General features: G+C 34.9%; 1 long non-coding RNA gene across 1 annotated transcript; it reads right to left on the minus strand.

Annotated features, from left to right (window-relative positions):
- Window positions 1-4,367: 4,367 nt before the first annotated feature.
- On the minus strand, window positions 4,368-17,934 carry LOC146994262 (uncharacterized). Its single transcript, XR_015044111.1, has 5 exons — window positions 15,074-17,934; window positions 14,908-14,976; window positions 13,480-13,557; window positions 13,177-13,242; window positions 4,368-4,542 (listed from the first exon to the last, which is right to left on the minus strand). It is a non-coding gene; the product is annotated as an uncharacterized LOC146994262 (long non-coding RNA).
- Between the last annotated feature and the right edge of the window lie 368 nt (window positions 17,935-18,302).

Raw genomic sequence — 18,302 nt, forward strand, 5'->3', positions numbered from 1 at the left:
CTAGACAAAGTAATTTCAGTGTAACGTACGTTCAGTTTTATCTAACTTTGAACGGAAAAAAAAAAAAAAAAAAAACTATGTACATAACAGGCAAAGATATTAACAGCACATAAATTTAATCAATTATATTGGATTACCAGAGGAGAAAAAAATAATTCGATGAGATAATTCTCTGAGAATTCATAAACGCTAAATTAAGAATAAATTTTATAAAATGTTTACTAATGAATACATGTATTTGCATAGTAAGTTTGCTTTTTTAAAAAATTTTTCATCTTTATCACGTTTATCGGAGTGTCGTATTTAACTTCACAATTATGCTCCGAAATTTCATTGCTGTAGATTGGATTATTACCAATATATAATTCTACTAGTAACCAGAGCCAGTATTAGAGGTTTTTGCTGCTCACTACAATATCTGTGGCTCTTACTTCTGCCACGCGCCGCCAGTGGCTGAGTGGTTAAGAATATTGATTACTGGAAGTTCGACCTGGTTTCGGTTCGATCCCAGGCGAACCAGCTGGCTGCATGGTTTGTTTTCCTGTTGTGCAACATGAATACGACCCAGTTTCCTTCAGCAATTAGGCTCACCCGCGGCCGAGCGGTTAAATCGCTGAACACTGGTAGTTCCGACCTGGGTTCGAATCAAGGCGAACGGGCTGGCTACATGGGCGTTTTCATAATCTTCCCCGTGTGTAACGTGTATGGGGAGCTTTGCTATAAACTAAACTAAGCCTTCAGAAACTTCCTCCACGAAAGCATCTGCTATCTGCCACCTCGTGGCTTTGCTATATTCAAAGAGCCTAACCCAATTCTAGCACTCAGTTCCTCTCTAAATTCTAGCGGGCGAGCGCTAAAGTCGCCTATTACTGGTAGTTCAACCTCGGCACATTATCTGAGTTCAGCTTTGAATGAAAACAACATAAAGTGTTATAATGAACGATTAGTTTAAAGATTTCACTTGATACTGAAATGCATAAAATCAAATTGCGTTTCTACATATCAGATTTATAAAGTACAGCTGATAATTGTAGGAATATCAGGTTCATAAAGAACAGTTGATAAATACATGAGAAGTGGGAAGGAATTCATAAATTACAGAATTTAATGGTTGTAACGAAAATTTTAAGCACGAACGTTCTTCATAAAGTTATGAAAAAAAAGCAGTCAGTACCTTTAGTGCGGATAGTAATCACTACCAAAAATCTATGCTTTTCTGCCAATTTTTTGGTAGTTTTTCAAAACCTTCGGCTCGGAAACTTGGTGGCCCGAGTCCAAACACAGGTCAACCTCATTTCGGACGTCTTGTGCAGAAGTGAAGATAGGACCAGCAAGATGTAGCTGAAAGTCCGAACGTGCGATGTCGGGGTTATATGGTGGATGTGGTGAAAGATCCCTTTCGAGTCCGTACAGAGGCTAGCCGGTGAATGCAGACACGTATGGTATTATCTTGATGGAACGTTACCTTTCTGCGCCGGAACTCAATTCGACTCTTTTCCTTGATAGCAGCGTCAACATGCACTAGCATCTCGTTGTATCCTTTACTGTCAAGGGTTTTACCTTTTTCCATATACTATTTGTGATTAATACCACGGCAATCCCACCAAATACAAAAGAATGATCTTTTTGTTAGTCAAATTACGCTTTACGATGCTGCCGACGGACTCACGGGCGCAGATCAACTAAATTTTTGGCCTATGTTGTTGAAATAAATTTATTTTTCAACACAAGTGACTATCCAGATCACCAGATCCAAAGCATGATCTTTTCGTTAGTCAAATTACGCTTTGCGACGTTGCCGACAGGCTCACCGGGCGCAGACCAGCTCCCTTTTCGACCTATATTGTTTGTGTAAACTTGTCTAACTTTGAAAGAAAAAAAAAAAAAAAAACTATGCATATAACACGCAAAGATATTACAGAACATAAATTTACTCAATTTTATTGGATTACCAAAGGAGGAAAAAATACTCAGATAACTCTCTTAGAATTCTTAAACGCTAAATTAAGAATAAATTTTATAAAATGTTTACTAATAAATACAAGTATTTTAAATAATAAATTTTTCCATCTCTACATATACCACGTTTATCGGAGTGTCGCATTTGACTTTACAATTAAGCTCCGAAATTTCCTTGCTGTAGATTGGATGATTACCAATATACTTACAATCCTACTAGTAACCAGGGCCACTATTAGGGATTTTTGCTACTCAGTACATTATCTGTGGCTCCTACCACACGCCACCAGTGGCCGAGTGGTTAAAACTACTGAATACTGGAAGTTCGAACTGGTTTGGGTTCGATGCCAGACGAATCAGCTGGTTGCATTGTTTGTTTTCACCGTGTGTAACATGAATACAAGCCAGTTCCCTTCAGCAATTAGGCCCTCCCGCGGTAGAGGAATTAAATCGCTGAACACTGGTAGTTTCGACCTGGATTCGAATAAAGGCTAACGGGCCGGCTGCATGGACGTTTTCATAATTTTCTGTATGTGTAACGTGTATGGGTTGTCAATTTCTCTAAGAAAGTTCAACATGAAGGCATCCTACTGTGCTTTGCCATAATAACCTAATCTAAGCCTTCAGAAAATGACTCCATGAAGGCCTGCCATCTTAAGAAGGTAACCCTCGTGGCTTTGCTACATTCAAAGAGCCTAACGCAGTTCTAGCAAGCGAGCCGCCGAACACTGGTAGTTCATCCGGAGTTCAAGCCTCGATAACGAGTTGGATGCATGACCGATTTTGGTGTTTTCCAAATTCACCTGCTTTGGCGTAATCAAACTCTATAATTCTAAACAAACTGACGTTCGGTTCGGCTCCAACGGCTCTAGCACCACGTTCCAAATTATAACTACAGTTCAACAAATAAATGTCTGGCGTATACATTCGAATAACCTAAGTAAAAAAAAAAAGGGGGGGGCTTTTTAATTTCTTCCACAACCAAGCATGCATGCATGCACATAAAGCGAATAAAGAAAAACTTATGGAGTGCAATAGGGTTCTAATCCATAACATATTTAGTTAGTGATCGCCATCATTGGGAGCTATAAATATGCTATATTGACGGGAAGGAGAAAATTTTACTTCCTGAGTGAGCTAATTCAGAACTAGTCATTATTTCATCTGTCATCTTAAATTTAGGATGTCAAATTACGTGACTAACAAAAACCTAGTATTTATATGAAGCTTGATAAAAATCAAAGTTTTGAAGACGGTATATGTGATCATGTTCGGTTGATTACCATTATGATCAGCAAATAACAACAGCAATTTACTGATGTCTTTCTTATCTTTATATTCAGATGTAGTTTTCAGGGCAACTAGAGAAAATTTATTAATTACTTTTATTATTTTTGATACTTTATACGTACGAAGATACATACTTGTAGGAAGAGAGATATAAATATCATATTCGAACAAATAAAAACAAATCGTGACTTGAAGACCCTAGAGATACGGCTTCTGATTGCTTTTCAAATTTTTACCATATTAGTAACGATATAATCGAATAATCTTTCAAAGATTATTGTTTACCGATTTTAGGTAACAACTAGAAAACATTTTTTCGAACTTATCCTCAAACAAGTTTGCTATTGGTAATGAATACTGCTGTATCATGAATCAGGTACGGCGCTATGCATTTTGCTGACTTTGTACGCAATAAATTCTGTTGTCAAGTGCCCTTCCCACAAAATTCTAAAATTTTATTGCTTGATGCTTCGCTGAATTTTACAATTTTGCTGTACGTAAATTCTGCCGTACCGGCAGTGATCATGATTTCAAATTCCCCCTCCCCGAGATTTACTGTGTTATCTGAAAAACAGCTCACAAGTTGCTAAAAATAGCTATAAAACTGGTTCCACAGCTTTTAGCAACGGCCTCCCGTTGTGCGTTTGGGAACTCAGCTTTTGAAAGAAAAGGAAGGGGAATAATTTCTCTCTGACTACAGTATAGATGAGGTCCGTGACTTTGTTTGAGCTACTGCAGAATGTTCTGAAGTACACTTTTTTCTGTTTCGGCAACATTCATCTTGAGAATTCAACACTTGTTCATTAGCCCTTAGTAATTGACAGAAATGCTTTTAGAAAGTAGTGGGTTCATTGATACCAACAAAATGGTTGGTATCAATAAACTGGGGATACGTTAGTTTCAGTTGTTGGGTTCAAATGAACCTTTCAAATACTAAAAAAGTCCTTTTGCATAATCGAATCCTTTTGCATAAAGAATTTCATCTGAGAATAATTTTTCTACTTAAAAATGAGTTTTGCAGTACTTTTTAAATACTACTTGTATTTTTATTTTCGAAAATTTTCATAAACATTGTAATTAATTATTTCCAATTTTAATAACTCGCAGAAAAAACACAATTTTCAAGAAATTTTTTTATTATGGTTATTCAAACTTATACTAATATACAGCATCTTTTATATTCCTTATACATTTGACACTGCATGCTTCAACCTGCATGTAAGTTTCTCTTCCTTAGTAACTCCTGACCCAGAGACGTCTCAATGAAAGCCAAATCATGCACAAAATTTTCACCTGAAAAGAAAAAAAAAAGAAAATGATAAAATATTTTTAACACCATATTCTCGACCCCCCCCCAAAGAAAAAGAAATTGCAAGAAATACAAATTTCTAACAGAAAAATGCATTTTCAAGCAGCTGAAATTGTTTCACAAATTAATAATGCAGATAGCAAATGTAACATATGGCACTATTGCCACTCAGTGCAATCTCTGCATATCCTAAATTCTGCTGGCTGATGTCTTCGTAAGTTCTGAACATTTTTTTGCCTCTAAATTTTGCTGCTCAGTGCCCTCTGCTAAATTATAAAATTTTGACTACCACTGGTTGCACAGGCCCTGATCAAAGCAAAGAGGCAAGATGCTACCTGCTATTGATAAACTGCCTTATAAATACCACAAATCTAAATAAATATCAGTTTTATTTCCAAAACAGAATTATCTCACAGCTAAAGCATTGCCTTTGCAGAAAATCTTCTAAATGGAAATAGAATTGCATCCACATTACATGTGCAGAATCCCAATAATTCATTATAAACAGTTCCAAACCATAGTTAGGCTTAGAACTCACAACAGTATTCTTCTTGGAAGTCTTCCTAAGGAAATGGTAGTATATTCAGGGAACATGTGGGCAAAATCATGACAGTATATCACAAGCCTAATTCTTGACCATACATACTAGAAAGATCACAGAAATTCCTCACAGGAAGCTAGATTCATATAACAAAATTTCATGCAACATATGGCATATGGGAAAAAGCAAGGACATTATAATCACTAGCATAGTTTATACCCAAATGAGTTGCAGATGGTGCACTATGTGCTCACAGCTGATTATCACTAATGCAGATATATATTTACTAATATTTAGAAGATGATGAAGTATAGCAAAATATACAAAACATTAGTCCTTAAATCCAACACATTTTCTGATTTTCATACCATCTAGAATAATAGATTTGACGTTAGGTACAATATCATAATTTTAGGTACATGAAATGTGAAATGGTTTTTTATATTTAGTCACTGTTTCTAGTAATTTGTTCGAAAGTAACAAATAAGCTGGTTTCAGTCTGTCAATGAAATGTTAACTTGTCTGTCCTTAATTAAGACTCGGAAATATTTATCATATTTTTTCACCACAAAAAAATGGTCCCTCAATAAGCAAATTCAAGTGCCTTTTTCACACGATCAGTTCTCACAAACACATGAGAACATGATCTCAAGTCTTTATGCATAAATATTTTATGTTTGTTAGCAGTTGATAAACTGGTGCTGATCCATAAAAGACAGTAAATTTGTTACAAATGGTTCAGGTTTAGTTTTAGTGGTAGGTAGTCGAAAAACTCACATGGTAACCTTATTTGCATAAAATATACCATTTGAGCTACAGAGTGATTAGTATCAGGACATATTGCAACTCTGAATCCTAGAAGGATTTCTGTCCATCTGATGTTGCTGTGAGCCTTTATTGCATTTTTTTAAGTTCTGAGAAACTGCTCAATTTTCCCACTGCAATGTGGGTGGTATGGAGTGGAACATAAAACTTTAGCACCACATACTTTTGCAAGGCTCTTGAAAGGCTGCGACTCAAACTGTCTTCCTTGATCTGAGATTATGGAACTAGGCACAACAAATCTGCTAATCCAATGATTGTAAAATGCTTTGACAACCATTTCTCTTGTGATATCTGGTAAAGAAACTACTTCTCTCTAACAGGAAAAATGGTCAATAAATGTCAGATAATACGTCCTACCAGCAGATGGTGGTAATGGCCCAATCAGGTCAACTTGCACAATACTTAATCTAGCATGAGGTGCTTGGAACTCGGCTATTTTAGATTTTGTATGCCTGTTGACTTTGCTCCTTTGACAATTAACAGGACTTTAAGTCTATTCGTGAATTTCTTTCTTTATATTTGGAAAGATAAATTTTTCAGTCATCTCGTTGACAGTTGTCCTGATACCAGAGGAGCAAAATTATGAATTTGATGAAACATTTGTTATCTAAATTGCTTTGAAATAAAAGGCCTGATACTGGTTGTTGAGCTGTCACATCTTAATGTTTTCCAAAATGCTAATGTAGATGATTTAAATTTCAGTGAAGCACTACCTGTCATTAAATGTTGCAATTCTTCATTATATTCTTGAGCATCTGCTACTGCTTCATAGCCAGTAACTGAGACTACTTCAACTGCAACTAAATTTTCTTTGGCATCAATATGCTGAATATCAGTTGAAAATTCCGATATATACTGAAGTTGGTGTTGTTGTCTGGGTTATGCCTTCCCATTCTTTTGCTTCTATGCATATGACAGTGGCTTGTGATCAGTAAGTATGATGAATTTGCGTCCTTCCGATACATGTTTAAAATGCTTGACAGAAAGATATATTCCTAAGAATTCTCTGTCATAGGTACTATAAACCTTCTGTGCATTATTTAATGTTTTAGAGTAGAACACAATAGGTTTTCAGTCTTGTTCTTGTTCTTCCAATTGCTGCAATACTGATCCTATAGGAAAGTCTGATGTATCTGCACACAAAGGGTAATCCATTGGGAAACACAAAAGGGCACCATTGACTAAATCAGATTTGCACTTCTCAAACTGGTGAATTCCTTCATCTGTGCAGGCCTACCAGCGGCAGAGCGGTAAAATCGCTGAACACTGGTAGTTCGGTCCGAGGTTCGAATCCCGCGAACGTACTGGCTGCATGGGCGTTTTCGTGGTTTTCCCCATGTGTAACGTGTATATGAGCCAGTTTCCCTTAGAAAGTCCTCCACGAAGGCATCCCTTCTCTTAGGCAGATAGCCCTAGTGTGCTTTGCCATAATTAAATACACTAAACACCTTCATCTGTGCATGGAACTTTACAATGATCTTTTTTTATCACCCTTTAACATTTCGTGTATGACTCCTTGAGTTTCTGCAGCATTTTTCAAAAAGCATCGATAAAATTTTATCATGCCCATAAATGAACAAAGCTCATGTATTGTCGGTAATTTACATTGCAGATTACTTCAACCTTTTCTGGCAGCGAACAGGAACCTTCTGTAGTTATGAGGTAACCCATAACTTATGTTTAATATGTAATACATAATGTAATATCCCACCACATTACCCATTTCCAATCCTCAGATGCCCAGTGTCTTTTCTCGACACCACTGAAAATGAAGTCTTGCATGTTGGCAGAACTGAGTGATTTTCTTACAGGCACCAAAACTATGCATTCCTATCCCTCTGCAATTCGCTGCGCATAGTTCTAGCTGAAATTTGTTGGGAAGAGCCTTGGTTGACGATTTGTGATAGTTGAATCCGTGTTCTGCCGTACAATTCATCGGAGATACCGCCGATCACTGTCTTTGAAAACTATGCTCGAACTGCAGTTACATTTTTTAGAGAAGGATTCGAAATCGATGCCCCCACTAAATGTGCACCAACAATAAGCCCCTTTTTCAAATGGTGAACGATCTGCCGCCTTTTTTCCCCATTTTACTTCATTCATCATGAAAAGCACTCTTACACCTTACTTATACTGGCATTTTAACCAAGTATAATCCACATCATAGAAAAAATTTGGATATTTCATCCCTAGCATGCATTCAGATGAAAATCTGAAAGGTTTCTTATTGATTGGCCAGTGTGTGTATTATTATATTATGCAACATGAGGCAGCATTAACATGTGGAGCTGGGAAGGCTTCTAATGATCACCTTTCTCTCTTGTGAGAGCAGGATGCACTGAAATTTGATGTCCTTATTTTTTAGAATGGTTATGAGTTTTGTAGACAAGTGGATCATCCACGTTCAAGATATAAGCAATCATCTTTCCACAATACTCAATTTTGTATGTCTTCTTCTCAAATATCATTGTATGGATGTCCTTCCAGCTGAATCAGGAGCAGTGACTTTGTGGAGGTTTTCCTTGGAGAAATGGACTTATATTGGAGTTACACATGATTCAAACCAAAATACTTCTTTACCGCAAGTATTTAAGTTCAGAGGTGTAACATGTTGTGCAGAAAATATTCTCAACAAGTTATCAGCTATGGATCAAAGCACACAAGAATACTTAGAAACAGAAGTGCATGAGGAAACATTCAGAAAAGAGATGACTTTAATTTTTTCCAATGTTAGTGCAGCACAGGTGATGCTATTTTAAAAAATTATTTATTGAATTATGACAGAGGTCATCAAACTTATTTTCTTTTTCACAGAAACTGTGACTTTATGGAAGTCTTCTTTGCATAAATGTAGTTTTACCAAAGTTACTGATGATTAAAACCAAAATATATGATTGCACGCATTATTTACACTGCAAAATATAACATGTGGTGCAGAAAATGTTCACAACAAGTTAGCAGCTATAAATGAAAGCACACAGGAATATTTAGAATGAGAAGTGGATGATGAAACATTCAGAAAAGAGATGCAATGGCAGTGCAGCACAGGAGATTCTAGCTTCAAGTATTGATTACAGAATTATGGCAGAATTGATCAGACTGACTATTACTGAAAGCAGAGACTTTTTGAACATATTTTTTTTAGAGAAATGGGGTAATATTCTAATTAGGTATGGATTTAATCATAATGCTTTGTTGCAGGCATAGTTTTTATTCAGACGTAGAAAATGTTACGGTGTGCTGGCTTGGCTTGTTACTGATTACAAATCAAAAATAATTTTTGGTTTCCTGATTCTTTTCTCTCCTGCATTCTTTCTAGGAGATGAAATAATTTTATCTGCTTCTGAAATTTCAATTTCTCTTTTTTCTTGTGTTTGTTTTACAGAAGCAGTGGCCTGTTTTTGTTTCTCATTCTGTGCTCTCGCATCAACAATATACTTCGGTTCTCTAAGAGACATTTTTCTTGGTGCTCTTGGATCAACAAGCTCAGGAAGAATACAATTCACGTAAAATTTTTCGAGTTTTGGAACTAAACTGATCCAGAAAGTTTTGTCTTCGGGTATTCTTAATGTGATTGCATCTTCTCTGCACCATATATATAAATCACACCAATTCCTCTCTGTTATGGCTAACTGCCCTTGAATTTGAAAATAATATTTGTGGCTTTTCGGTAAATAAAGATTATTATCAGCATCCATCCGAAGACCAACAGAATTAGGCTTGCTGAAAAAGTCTGACAAGTCTGCTGAGAATCTGGCTGTATAAGGACATTTTATTTCAAGTAATCCATCTTCGTCTATCAATCCATCTGGCGAAGTACAAAGAAAGGGATATTTAGGATCAATAAAAAGGCCACAACGTCTGATGTTTTTTCCCATGTGCTTTTCCTTGTATTGATTTAAGGCTACTGCTTCGTTAGCCAAGCCATACTTTAATGCTTTAGTTGAAACGTTATCATTATATATGATACGTTTCACTAAAGCAGCACTGAGTGTTGTTGGACGCCTATCAGCAACATCTTTGAAAAAGGATGATGATATTCTTCTTGATCTTTCATGACGCCATCTTTCAGATGATGACTGTCCACGTGTTACGGCCTCAAGAGAATCTTTTTTTGGAACTTCAATTGATATAAAAAAATTTTTAGCTGCCAATTCATATGCTTCATCTGATAGGTCTGGTTTCTCAGGAAAATCACCATAAGAAATATCCCCACCTTGCTGAATATGTCCTGCTTTCCTCATATTTCTCTTTTTCTTCTCAGTGTCAAAAAGTCTACGTCTCTCAAGACGTTTTACATGGCGCTTATTTCTGGAAGCTAAGAATTTCAAAGTTGGAGTCCTGGGGCTACTTCCTGTTACAGCTTTTTGTGCATTTTTTTGCCACTGCTGTGCTGGATTTTGATAGGCCATGACAGCAATACTCGCATGCCTGTTCATGCCACCAGCTTTGGAAAAATCAACTCTTTTTCCACCAGATGTTTTACACAGTTGACTCATGAAGCTTTCAGCAGGATTATTTGTGGCATTCCAAATAAGAGTACTGCTACACGATATCAGTACTCTTCCCACTTCTGCTTCAATAGCTTGCAACATACCCGAGGAAAAAATTTCATTGTATGTGCTGTCCAACTCTGCACCTTTCTTTGCACAAAAAGCACTACAAGCATCATGCTTGCCAAATATATGATGTGGCCCATTTCTCAAGTCAGATACTAATGCATCAATAGCTTCTTGTGTGTGCTGATAATGGCTAGGTAAAGCATGAGCTTTTATAGCTACTCTAGCACCTCTGACTAACAGTGGCATTTTAATTTTCAGCAATTTACGGGCAGCAATTCCTTTAGCCCCGGGGAAGCGCGCAGTATTTTGCTGAAGTTTCTCAAGAGCTCTGCGATATCTTCGAACAGCATGGTTAGCACATTCTACTTTGATCACCCGTCCTCCATATGAAACGCTTTCTTTCACTTTGGCCATTGTGTTAGCATCTCCATCTCCAACAAGTCGAGTACAACGTATTTTGTGAACACACTGGAGATAATTCAGACCTTCCACAATGGCACTGCTTTCCATAACTGTAGAAGGCCCATTCCAATTTCGCCAACAAAGGTGCACTTTATTTGGCATCTTGCCATCTTCAATAGCACTGCATATAAGGCACACTTTGTTGCGAATTCCAACAAACAAAATTTTCTGGGTGACCATGCCTATAATAACAGATATGCCACTTGAAGCATTGTAACCATGCCCATAGCTTCTTTTACACCAACCTCCATCAACAATGACAGTTATACAGTGATAACCATCATTATCTTTATCATTGCGAAGTTCTGCCTGCCTTTTCTCCTCTTCTATAGCAGCACACATAGTTTCCTGTGCACATCCCTGTATTATTTTGCCAGTAGTTCGCTCACAAGAAGCAAAGGTCGAGTTGCTCATATACGGAATTTCCATGATGCTAAAAATTTTATCACATACATAGTTATATGTAGTGACAAGACCACGTCGAATCACTTTGTTAAAAATAAATGATCCTCCAAATTTACAATTTAGGGAATGTTGCTCTAATGTCCTAGCCTGCACTATTACAAAAGACATATTGCAAATTGTTCTGCCAGATGGTAATGGATTTGCCTTTCGTCGATCTTCCCTTTCGATAATTAAAGGTGAATCAGGACACAGAAATTCATCATTAAGGTTCTCCTGAAGAGGCTCAGACTCCAAGCTAAAATATATATATATACAATATATATACATATATATAATTAATATATATAAATATTACAAATTAGGTTTAAATTTGGCTTATTTGATGACAGCAAAGCACTTGATCTTCCTAAGAGGAGGAATGCTTTCATGGAGGACTTTCTAAGGGAAATGGCTCATATACACGGGGAAAACCATGAAAACGCCCATGCAGGCAGCCCATTCGCAATTAGGTTTAGGAAATTTAGGCAACAGATAGCAAATAAATTAACAATAATAATACACTGGATTACCAGTATATTACTACAAGAAGATGAGTCATCTTCACAACTGCTGCTTCCATGCTCGCAGTGTCATTTGCTCGTGCAATATTAGTCACTACTTTGTGTGCCGGAGGTTTCACATGAAGGGCCTCTACACCTGAGTATAAAATGTTCGTGTTCCAGTAAACACTGAATTCAGAGGGGCAAGAATAACTTTTTCATGGTGGATAACTCAGTTACCAAATGGCTTTCTAAGGCTCTATTCAAGCCGTTGTATAAATGTCATAATTCCCAACTAACAACGCTTTGTAGTCAGACCTTGCTATGTCACAAAAACTAGTTTGGGCATTAAGCTTGAAGTTTTCAACTTTGTGCCGACTTGATATAAGAGTCGGCCAATCAGAGCATATACATAAAACCTATTGAGAGAGAAAGCTGTAGACACATACATGCATGCACAAATTTAGCTTCTCTAATTGGCTATGGCTTAGACCCTCTCTCGCAGGTGTGAATGGAACTCCCACATTTTGTGCCTTATGATTATGCGTCTATGACATTTATACCATCATGTGAACGGAGCCTTAGGATGGCATACTAAGAAGATGCAATGTCTTGTGGGGATAAGCAATTTATACTCCTAAGCCTAAAAAAAAAACTTGGAAAAAAAAGATCACGACTTAAATTTGTTGTCTAATTGCTCTAATTTGAGGCACATTATGAGAGGAAAGCAAAGGTAGTAATCAGAATTATTTAAAAAATTTTATCCTTATATTTTTCTTAAAAATTCTGTAAAATAATAAAATTTGTGGTTTTCCTCAAATAAATATATATGGAAAAAATAACAGCCACATAATCACAGATTTCATTTTGTTATATTTTATTAACAAAATTTAAATTATTAAAAATCTCTTTCATGAAGGGAACATAAAACATCATGAAAATAATGAAAAAGAAGCAATATTTAAAAAAGATAGTAGGCTTATTGATGAGGCTCCCATCAAAAGAATCAAACCCCAAAATATTTTCATTTGCTTCAGTGTCCCGACTTTAAATTTCACTGATTTCAATGAATATATTTTTAAAAAAATCTTTTATTTTCAAGTTCTTTCATGCAAAACGTCCAAATTTGGTACAAATCAAATTCATCGCCCTCTTTTTGATAGCTACAATATTATATTTAACAGTTTTAATAGCTATCAGTATGTAAACAACATAATGTAACACCATAAAAGAAAAACATAAATGATGACATTTTAATTTTGGCATAGAGAAATACATATTTACCCCAAAAGAGAGCTTGTATTTCTACCTTCTACGTCAGAGTCAATAACTGAAATGTCCAGATCAGAACTGAGAAGAAAAGAACCATAATTAGTTTAATTAAGATACAATAACACACCGACCAAGTATTAATTTGAGAGTCAAGCAACAAAAATCAGCATCATATTTTGAAATATTCACTATTTGAAAATATAACGCTGATTTTGGTTGCTTGACTTCTAAATTAATACATAATTAGTTAACCATAATTAAGTAACTGTAATATCATGCACAGCTAATATCTATTTTAAAAATAAACCAACTTACCTCAGGAAAGCCTGGTTTGTCTTAGGAACATTAGCTGTAACTTCTGGCGTAGAAAAGTCAAATTTTTCACTTCCGGACCTAAGAATGAAAGAAATAAACTGCTATAACATAATTAAAAAAAAAAAAAAAAAAAAAAAAAAATGAATAAATAAATAACACATAACAAATTTAAGCATTAAGCTATGTATGACTACCACCCATCTCAGACAGTGCGACAGATATTGCTGTATACTGTTTCGCCATACCCTGTGTAGCTATTATATCATGCTGTATAACCACAGTTTAGAAAAATTACAAAATGTGTTATTTATATCTATCTAAAATGGTACATTACTACATGATTTGTAAGAATAAATTAGAGGGCTCTGCGAATGAAATTCCTTCCAATTAAAAAATGTAGGAATAAAGAAAATGCAGGAATTGCAAATGCAGAAATGAAAAAGGGGATTATATTTTTTGTACAGAATCCAGATGACATATTTTTCAACATTTTAGAAATTTCAATATTAATTTTAGGGGCATAAAATATTAGGCCCCTAAAAGCAGAATATAGTTTTTAAATGTTCAGATAATCTTCCTATGAGAAGTACACATCTGAACCACAATTAAAAAACATGTACAAGAACAGAGCTGAGGACTTCTGTTTGCAGAAAGTCTGTCACATAACATATGAAAAGTTTCTTATTGGTAGATTTTTGATCAGACGGATATTTTAATGTTATACAGAGAAAGCATTCACTCCCTTTATACTGGAGATAATTCAATTTGGACAATGGCAAAAAGGCTAAGCAAGCCTGAGCGTATTGGTCCCATTCTTGGCACTAGTTTGGTTTACACTCAAAATACACAGCAGATATTTTCTAATTACCTGCATCCCAATATCAATTCAATTCAGCTTTTGGTGGAATTTAACATTTGTGACATATTTTTCAAAAACTACACTTCACAACATGCATACATGACAAATACACAGAACCATAAATAAACAAGCAATAATATATATTTATATATAAATTTTACTAAATGATCATAAAATGTTCCAACGCTAAAAGAAAGTTTTAACATCCAAGTAAATGACATAATAAAAAAAAGCAAGTTGAACAGCGAGCACATGAATAAATGTGCATACACCTGTTAAAATATACCATAGGTAACTGACAAAGCATTTCGTAGCAAACATATGACTATAAAATTTCCAATAATACATGTAATGATGGTGAATTCAATTTAGATCGCAAGAACATGCTCATACTTTTGAAAAGATTCAATTATTTCAGCAATTCCTTGTGAATTGGAATTTACCCTTTCAATATTTCCCAACAATTTAGTGTGAATGGAGGAATAAATTCTTATAACAGAATTGAAGAATTATTAGCATCCCCTCATACACACACATACAAAAAAAAAAAAAAAAAAAAAAAAACTTACTTTGTAAAAAAATCATCCGGGCAATGATTCTCCTTTGACACAGATGCAGTTGTATCAATAATTTCTGACCTTCAATAAAAAAAATATGCATATTTTACTTCAGAATTAACTTACTACGAAATCATAAACACGGGGTAGTCGATATAAAGAATAAATTATTTCTCACCTTTCGAAAACATCTGCTTGTTCGGAATCTTCCACATCTCGGGAATTTAATTTCATATTTTTTTCTTGAGCTCGACGTTTACGCTGAATTCTGGATCTTTTATTAAAACCAGGATGTTTTTTCGGTCATCCTTGATATTTTCGCATATTTTTTGCAAACTGACCACAGTACAAATAAATGTAAACAAAACGAGTGCGGAATAGCAATGCAATAGGGTTGCCGTAAACGTCATTCTGCTGACAGCTGACAATGTTTAGTGAAAACTGTGTATAAAGGAATATATGAAACGCTTCTAAATATTATTTAGAAAAAAATATGATTTATAACTGATATCAAAATCAATTACTTCGTGAATTTTTGCAGAAATAAGATTACAATGTTAAATTTTAACTCGTAGCGCCATCTATTGATGGCTTTCCAAACTACACATTAAAATTACGTATTTCAAACTAATTTTTTTAAAATATAATATTTAAGTAAATTTCATTTCAAACCTGATTCTAACATTGTGATTCGAAAACTGACCTATTGCTTTATATTTCTGCCAAATTGCACGCAACATAGTTTCTTAATTAGCGATTCTGCGTGTAAAAAAATTTTTAGTATTGTAATGCTGCTGTAGTAGACCACCTTAAAAGTCTATCATGCCTGAATTCTGCTTGAATGTTGAGTCATAAAAGTACAAGATCTCAAAATATATGTTAGAATGTGTCCGCGGTCAAAAAAGGGTTGGAGTAACTCCTATACATTTTGTGTTCATTAAATAATCTTGTACAAATGATTATAATCATTTGTACAAGATACCCTGCTAAAAATGCCCCGTAGAAACCTATAAAATTTTTTACGGGGAATTTTTACAGGAGCTCTGTGGGTACCCGTAGGCCAAATCCCCGTAAAAACCCACAGACAGAAACCTGTACAACTGTACGGGTACCCGTAGGCCAAATCCCCGTAAAAACCCATAGAAAGAAACCCGTACGGTTGTACGGGTACCCGTAGGCCAAATCCCCGTAAAAACCCATAGAAAGAAACCCGTACGGTTGTACGGGTACCCGTAGGCCAAATACCCGTAAAAACCCATAAAAAGAAACCTGTACGTTTGTACGGGTACCCATAGGCCGAATACCCGTAAAAACCCATTGAAAGAAACATGCACGGCTGTATAGGTACCTGTAGGCGAAATACCTGTAAAAAACCTGTAAACGGAAACCCGTACGACTGTACGATTACAAGTAGGCCAAATCTCTGTAGAACTGTAGGCACTATAAACAAAATCCCAGTAAAAACCCATAGCCAAAAATCAAAACTTTATATGCATATCCATTGGCCAAATTTCCATTAAAAAAATGGATATTCCGTAGGTCTATGCCTTGTAAAAACCAGTAAACAAAAGCATGTACACTTATACAGGCACCCATACGCCAAATCCTGTAAAAACCACTACACAAAAATCCACAGAGCAATAAAGGTACCTCTTGGAAAAATCGCTGCACAAAACCCATAAACAGAACCAATAGCATTATACCATAGTGGAGTATCCATACATAGAATCGTACATAGAATGGGTATCCATATACAGAATCCCTATAAAAAACAATACACAAAAATAGAACTGTAAATCAAATTTCCATAAAAACATAAACCAGCAGAAATACATAATTAGCACTGATCAAATGTACAGAACTAAATTGCGGAGATAGCATGTAAAGTAATTTTAAATAAAACTCAGTGAGAATAAATAAAAATTTTAAAATATCTAGAAGCCTACGAGCCCGTCCTTCTTAATGCACGTCAATATCTATAAACATATTACAAAATATTTGTATAAATTCTCTTTACAAAATTTTAAACTACCTTTATATAATTCTGAAAATAAAATGAATAGGAAGATAATAACCAAAGTCATGATTCACAACCATCGAATGATATATGTACATATATATATGTAAGAAAAATAAGGAATATGCAAAAGATTAAATTAGCAGCGTAAAATTAATTTTCCTTCTCTATTCTAAAAACAGTAATCTTTCTGCACTGCATCATTTGGAGATTAATTCATGTCCTATGACTCTTACATAATTTGATGTTGTAAAAGAAACTAAAACTCAAACAGCCAATAGTAATTTTACAGCAGTATTAACTATCAAAGACGAGTAAAAATGCATCGAGAACGAAAATTAACTCGGTATGAATTAAGATTTCACCCTTAACGTAACGCATTTGCTTTTTACGCTTTGTATTAGCTGGATTACAGTCTGTCTGCTCCTTGTTTCTTACTACACATTTATCAAAAATGTTAATTTTTGGAATAGGCATAAATTGCCAACTTGTTTGTGGCTGCAACATATTTGCTGAAAGAAAAGTTGAATTAAATCTACCTCGACTGCCAAATTTCTTATTCATTGTGGATTGGAGTTTCAACATCTCTAAGCCATCAAAATTCTTGCTGTTCATTACGGATTCAGCTGCTTGTATTTGACTACAGAATCTATTACATATATATATAATATCATTTCATTTGATGGTTGCGAATCATTACTTTGACTGTATATATATTATTGATTTCATTATAAATATATACATATAGTACTGTACCTCACTGCATATATTTGTATTTCAGTTCTTTAATTGGGAAATTAAACAATTGTATTTAATCACATCAGCTTGTTTAACAATTTGATACCTAATGAGAAATGTATTGCCAAAGGATGATACTTTCTAGCATCTGCTTAAATTTTAAGTTACCTACAATGCACTAAACCAAATTAAAAAACAAAACTAGAAGAAACCCAAATTTTCAGGAAGAGAAACATTATTAACAAGCAAGCAAAAAGAATACGGGACTTGCAAATTAGAAACTTAACACAGAGTTCAAATTTAGCATACTTGCTATCTACTTAAAGCTCGCTTACCGATGATAGTAACTCCCTGCAGCTTATTATGACATGCATACACATAGATGTTTTGCGTGGAAGAAAGGATGAATCCAAGAATATAATGTAGTGAAGAAATAATAATATACAAATACTGTGTCGACCCCTTATTACAATACTTTGAATGTTACCTGTATCTCTCAAAAGATAAATGAAACATGAAGATAACATATAATAAACTTAATAGTACCCAAAATACAATAAATTATATTGTAACAAAATGAATTTTAAAAAATTTACAAGTTTCAACAAATACCAATTCTCAACGCACAGTTCGGGAATTAAGAAAATATCTC

The sequence above is a fragment of the Stegodyphus dumicola genome, chromosome 11 (assembly GCF_044657685.1).
Source record: "Stegodyphus dumicola isolate Sdum_Otavi_A_Nest chromosome 11, ASM4465768v1".
Classification (NCBI taxonomy): Eukaryota; Metazoa; Arthropoda; class Arachnida; order Araneae; family Eresidae; genus Stegodyphus; species Stegodyphus dumicola.